Raw genomic sequence first — 6,812 nt, 5'->3', positions numbered from 1 at the left:
AAAGACAAATAAGCTTTAATTTACGACACTTGCTATTCTATTCAATAGACGTAGTCAACCATTACAGACGACGAGGATCTGAATCTTTCGTAGTCTGAGTGGAAGGAAATGACAAAGGGAAAATACGCTTTGATATCACCAACATCCGACCCAACCTTAAACATGATTTGTGAAGAGTCCCAAATCAGACACAAAATGGATTTAAGCCGTCGTCCATTTTACGAGAGGGCGTACATTTACACAATTCGCGTTTTGCCAACGATCATGATCTGGACTGGAATTGTATATGGAATTCATCGGATGCTGTCGGGTCGCGGCCATGATTTACCCAGCTCTATCGTACATAGGCCCACTACAAATCTGAGCGAAATGCTTAGCGTCTATGACTCCTCAGCCCATTGCAACCTTTGCGCATATAATTCAGACAAGTGTCTTCATGCGTAACTTCTTTACGTCCCGAATAAATCGTTACTTCCATTAAAGAACACGAACAAATACGTCGTATAGAAGAATTGCTTGCGGAAGTTTTATGTTTGTTCACTTTCCGTAAGGTGTTTGTCTTTCGAGTTGAAGCTAGAGTCTGTGGAGATAGACAAGCCGTGCATCGTTCACGTATTCTGGAGTTAACCTGTCCGTTACAATTACTGTCATAAGCATGATCGATATGGAGAAATAGTTGCAACCTTATATCGTCTATAGCCGTGTGGTTGTGAACTCACTCATTGGACACGTGCTGCTAAGCTCTAGGGTAATTCTACGTGCTCGCATACTGTAGATATAGCTACAAATGAAACGTGCATTAGGTGCACGCTAGTGTAATAGGCGCTGATCAGCGCGGTATTCAGAAGACGCTTTTCGTTCATTCAGAGTGCCTGACCAACGTCGTCGTATTATCAGCTGTAATTTCCATATAGAAAGCAGTTTCCTTCTGCGTCTTTGTCATTATTCAACGTTTCAAATCTATTGACTGAGTGAATAAGAATCTATAGGCTTAAATCAATAGGTGTCGACTGCATATTAATGGGTTATTTCTAAAAAGTTTGGCTGGTAGCCGTTACCTATTGTAATTAGTATATTTGGCAGATCTCATTGAACAGCCGAGAGAAAAGGTAACCCTGCTAAGTGATAGTAACTCTTTCGTTCGTTTGACTGCTTAGTGGTATTGTGAACGCAGTAACATGTTGACAATGAGACCCCAGTTTCCCCTCAGGTTTATCGAAATTGTTATTTATTCATTCCCGCTTTATTTTTATTTATTTATAATGTATTTACTCACGTGACTTCCAGTGACTCTTTGCGGCTACTTTAGCCGGTATTAACTAAAAACTGTATATACCGTTAGCATTTTCATATTGTAGCAACGATTTGAGTTGTTCTCTCTCTGTGGGAGTTTTGACGCTCTTGACAGTCGCAGCGTTCCTAGAAAATGTGTGCCTTCCTATATCTATGGTTGCCGCTATTGCAATGTTTCGAGCACGAACTGTGACGGTAATGCAGCGCCTCGCATGTTACACGTACTGTGACGTTGAAAGAAAGTTTACGGGTGGCTATCAGCGTCGGGTATTATTAGGGTAGTGGCGAACGACTAAGATAAGAGGACACAACAATGTAGCCTTGGTTGCTGGTTTCTATGAAAACTTTCTGATCGACCTGATCAATAATAACGCGAGCTTTGTTGGATATCTAGCTGACTGGCTTACTCGTGCCGGCTGTTCGATTAAGAACAGCGCTATTGCAGATCTTCTGAGATATCACGGCCGCCTGAACGATTACTGACATATCATCAACCCGCCCCTTGCCCCTACTCCAGCCTCCTTTTCATTTTGCCTTTCCAGTCATACTGTGAAGTGTTTAGCAGCAGCAGCAGCGGCGGCGGCGGCGGCATTGGTAGCAGTGGGAGTTCCAGCCTTTGCTTCGGGCACAACGTTCGACCTTGTCGAAGGTCGCTGGTGTCAACGACGGACGACGTATCGCGTCCGCATGATAACGTTACTGCAGCCATATGTATATATATTGACCGTATTCAGTTTTAACGATCACACTCATACAGGTGCAAAGAGTGCTGGTGTTTTGGCTCTTTGCAAATGGGGATTTTCCACTGTTACATACAAGCTGCATTCTAATACACTAAAACTCAAAAGTTAGCTATAGCTAAATCTTGCCAACTGATACCAAGCAGATGTCGATTAGAACGGAAGTGCTGAAGTTTTCTTATAATAGACGTGCTTTCAGCTAAATATCATTACTTTTTTCACCCTTGAACTGATTTATTGTCAAGGCCAAATAAAGGCGAAACAAAAAAGGAAAATTATTTTATCTGGCCGGTTATACTGACTGGCCATTTCACGAAACATTTTTGCAGGAAACTATTCTTTCGTCCCTCTGATGAACTAATGGCATACGATATGCAAAGTAATAGATATTATCAGGAATATTTTGCTTAACGATAGCATAATGAGGCGAGGCATCTTTACAGCGTCCTAATCTTAAAGCTAGATTGCTAAAGGTATACGACATTTCAATTTTCGAAAACCAATGATTCCCATATAACACTCAGTTAACCGCTTCGTTTCTATATATTTAATTCTGGCCATTGGAAACGTTCACTCCTCAGCGGAGGAGCCACTTTTAAGCATTTTACAGGATTTCAGGTTCTTACCGTGCTACAAGGCACCCCCACTTACTCCACCTAGGTACAGTGCTTTCTAAGAGACTTAGTGTATTTTTTTTTTGTGTAACTTGTCTCATTCAAATCAAAGAGTAGCTTTCGCAGCCGACGCCGCTGATTTTACTTAACCTGTCATTAAAATGGTGAAAATGAATAAATCGGCGCATTTGCACGAATATCTGGCCTGCCCCACAAAATGTTTGGTCGGAAGGTCGGATCGGAATCATACGTATTCTCCGGTTTTAGAAAAATTGATCGAATTTAGATAGACTTATGAATAGCTGCTTAATGAACTTACTTTAATTGTAAGTAATGATATTTCAATTGACTATGGGGATGATATTCTTCAGTTGACTACCGTTGGTGGGAATTACATACATCTGATGGTATATGATTCAGACTAGAGTCGGCAAGGCGGTCTCTGCCGTCACTCCAATGCAATGAATCAAGAAAACGAACTCTCACCGAGTGAAGGTCTAGGACCTATTTGGCGGGCGTGAAGCACGACCTTGCTGAAGCAGTACACAATAACAAGTCTAACAGTAACAGAGCAAGTCTCGCTACGCTAATTCAACATGATACCTAATAGTGCTAGCGCGGTCACACGCCATGACGCACTGTATTAAAATAACTACCCGCAGAACTATTGCTGTGGTATTGTTGCATTATTGCTATTATGATTATTGTAGCTACCATTAAATGGAAGGGACAAAGGTAAGCGAGTTTTTTCTGCATCTGATCTTCTGCTGTAAGTGTCTCCTCGCAGTTTTTTGCCGTTTTTTATGTCTGCAATCGTGAATTAAGCCGTAACGATGAACGATAGTGCACTTGTTGCGTCCTACCATCACTTTTTTTGGTGGCATTAGATCCGGACGATATTCACAGAAACCTATTAATAGCACGGTATCGTACACGTTACGCATGTTCTCAACTGGCCCCAAGCGTTGCTATTGCTAGCGTTACCGTTTTTGTTTGTCTGTCTGCCTGCCTGCCTGCCTGCCTGCCTGTCGCTTCATGCCATGCAATCACATTATTGAAGAACAGCGCATGCGACGGATATAGCACTAATAATGACGGAACAATGGAGATACGTATTTTTCTTATTGTCGACGCATCTGTCATGTTAATAATAGTAATAGCAAAACGTATGTGCATGTAAATCAGACATATCGTGTTGGTGGAAACGGCAATATCTGCTGCACACCTTCTCTCTAATGGATAGTGGACGTCTAGCCGATTCTCAATGGATACATCTTTCTGGCCTTGGATGTGAAATGTCATTCAGCTGCGTCAGAATTTACCTTCAGATGCCTTACGGCTGTCAGGAGTCCTGCTAGTTATTTCAATTACTGATGCAAATGCGAAAGAACAAGCCGCTAGCGGCAAATGCGTTGGAAATAGGAATAAAGAACAAAGCTGGAACTAACTATAAGCTTCAGCTGTAGGGCAATCTAGACCTGTCGTGGGAAATAAATCCGTAGACCTGGCCAATAATGCCGTCTTACAAGCAATGCACAGAAGGCCTAAACTAGGTTATAATATATACCATTATATGTATATAAACGCCGTTTCCTTAATACGTGCGCCCTATCTAGATAAAGGTAGCGGTAGTGTACAACTTCTTACGCAGTCGGTAAATAGCGTATGATTTTTTGGGTGTGAGTACGATGAATTAAAATGCAGGACAGAGACAGGTTAGAGTTTCGACTTGTATATTATACTCTCTGTCGGTAACAGGCCATGCATGACTCGTTGTTACTTATTGTTTCAGGGATACAAGGACAGTGTAATCCTATGAGAATGTTGGGCCCGTTGATGAGGAGCCGTGTAGTCCCTATTATAAAGAATGGAGATCTTTCGAAGGTAAAGAAGTGACATTTAGTTTAAACAATGCTGAGCTGTGATTGTCCTACTTCCTAACCTCCATCTTGAATTATGTTTGACACTACTGCTGCATTTGCTAAAACACTCGCCGGAAAAATGCTAATTGTCCTCGATCGAGCTCCACAAGATAAGCATGAGAACACCTTATTTCTTTAGTGAATAAAAGGCCTTAATTTATTGCTGATGAACTTTCCTGTCTCGTACTGTAACTGTGAGCAATAAAGTACATAGATATGCAATAAAACATTTAGCCGATGGCCCCCTGGTAGAACCGTGGCAGGTGAGTTCGATTACCAGGTTCGGATAAGTGGATATCGTGCTTACTTTGTTGTCCTTGGCATTCTCTGCACGTTGAGATCGACTTTCTCGAAATTCGCTAGCAGGATGGCCAGTATTTGGTGAAGGCGGAACCTCTAACTGCGATGGAGTACTTATTTATTATTATATATTATTTATATCACTATTATATTATATCCCACTATATACTATATTACTCCGTATACATGCTGTTATCCCTGTAAAACAATGACAAGGCTGATTATAGAAAGCCATAACGATCTGAGGTCCTTTTTTTAGGTGGATCCGCTTACTTGTTCTATACTAGCCGACATCGACTCTGATATCGATCACTATTTTATTGTATTGCAACGCATTTTTTTTCTCAACCATCAGATCGCCCCGAGCGACTGTACATCGATAAACATGAACAACAGAGTAGGCCGCTTCAGTTTTACAGTTGTCTATTAGGCCACTTTCTGCACTCAGTGTCTCCGACAGGCAGGCCGTGAATGATCAAAGTCAATTTTCTCTACTAACGAAATCTCTTATTGCCGAGAGTTTTTTTTTTCTCGATATTGTCGGTGCATAGGAATCGCATATCCGGCTTTCTGAATGAGGCCTGCCTTGAGCGCTCCACATAGAGGTTTTGGCTTTTCTTGATATTCGGTTTGTTGTCCTTACGCTGAGTTTCAATTTGTTCCTTATAACTAATGCAGACAGGATACGTAGAAACGATATCTCTAGGTCAAGAATCACTGGCCTAAAATATTTGTAGAACATAATATTTAAGATAATGATATAATAGTTCGCTTGTATTCGGCTGACTAGAAATATACGTGTTTCCTAATCCTGTTTAGAGAATATTTCTAGCTCAAGCTGCGGAAATAAGAGCATCCACTGTCGCAAATATGCCTACCATTACCATCTGAACTTTAACTGTTTCGTTAACTAATTCTAATACATTCCCAATATACAGTCAAAATAATTGCCTATTTATGAGCTCGTTATTAGCATCATAACAACCACAAAGCACTGCCCCACCGCCGCCAGTCGGCGTTTAATCTCATTATTTTTATGCTATCGGCTTGTTTTTCTGTAAAATTTCATCTCCGTATATTGGAATTGCTGTCGCCATCTACTGGCCAAATGTTTTTTTCTGCGCAAGTTTCTTCCAGTAAGAAGTGTTTATGGCGTCTGTTTAGAACAGAGTAGCTGGCGGCTGACATTAGGTGAACAGTTGTGCTTGCTCAGACAATGCTTAGGCACCAATCAATCCACTAGGGAACTAGTGGCCGTCGCAGCAACAGGATCCCATCTGACTTCTCCCTTTTTCTTTCTCCAGTCGTGGCTCTGGAATCGCGTCGTTTAACCGCTCAGCTGATTGTCGTTGTTATTGGCGTCGTTAACAAATTTCTCTCGGTCGGCGATGCGCGCGGCGCGGTGGCCCGCGGGCTCGAACCGCCGTCACGAGCAAGTCAAGGTTAGTATTAGCATTGGAAGCAAAGTAGCCAGCGGGGCTACAAATTCGTATTTAATGTGGGGGACGTGCTGCTATAGAGTGACCTACAGACGACTACCATCGTCGTGCTGCTGTGTGTCATACCCCCGTGCTGTGAAGCTGTGCTGCTGCTGCTGCTGCTGCTGCTGTTACTGCTAGACCACTTTTCTGTCCGTCTCCTAGATCCGCTTTTGCAGCGGTGGTCCGCATTCAATACTGCAGTTGATGATTCTGGAAGAAATCGAAAGGAAAACCGTACAACTACTAATAGACTCATTACCGCGGGAATGACCACAGTATAGACATAAAGCGTTTAACTGAAGCAGCATCAATTTGTCCGCTACGTAACTGCCACAAGTCTGTTAATACCGCCGTACAGAATCGACCACTGATTTACTACACGCCGCTGTGTGTTATTATCGGTTCCTGTTATTGCTGCTACTGCTGTAAGGACTACCAAACGACATCACCGGCAGCATCGAA

Source organism: Varroa destructor, unplaced genomic scaffold (genome assembly GCF_002443255.2).
Source record: "Varroa destructor unplaced genomic scaffold, Vdes_3.0 BEIS01000001.1, whole genome shotgun sequence".
NCBI lineage: Eukaryota > Metazoa > Arthropoda > Arachnida > Mesostigmata > Varroidae > Varroa > Varroa destructor.
Note: the sequence above shows the minus strand (reverse complement) of the source record.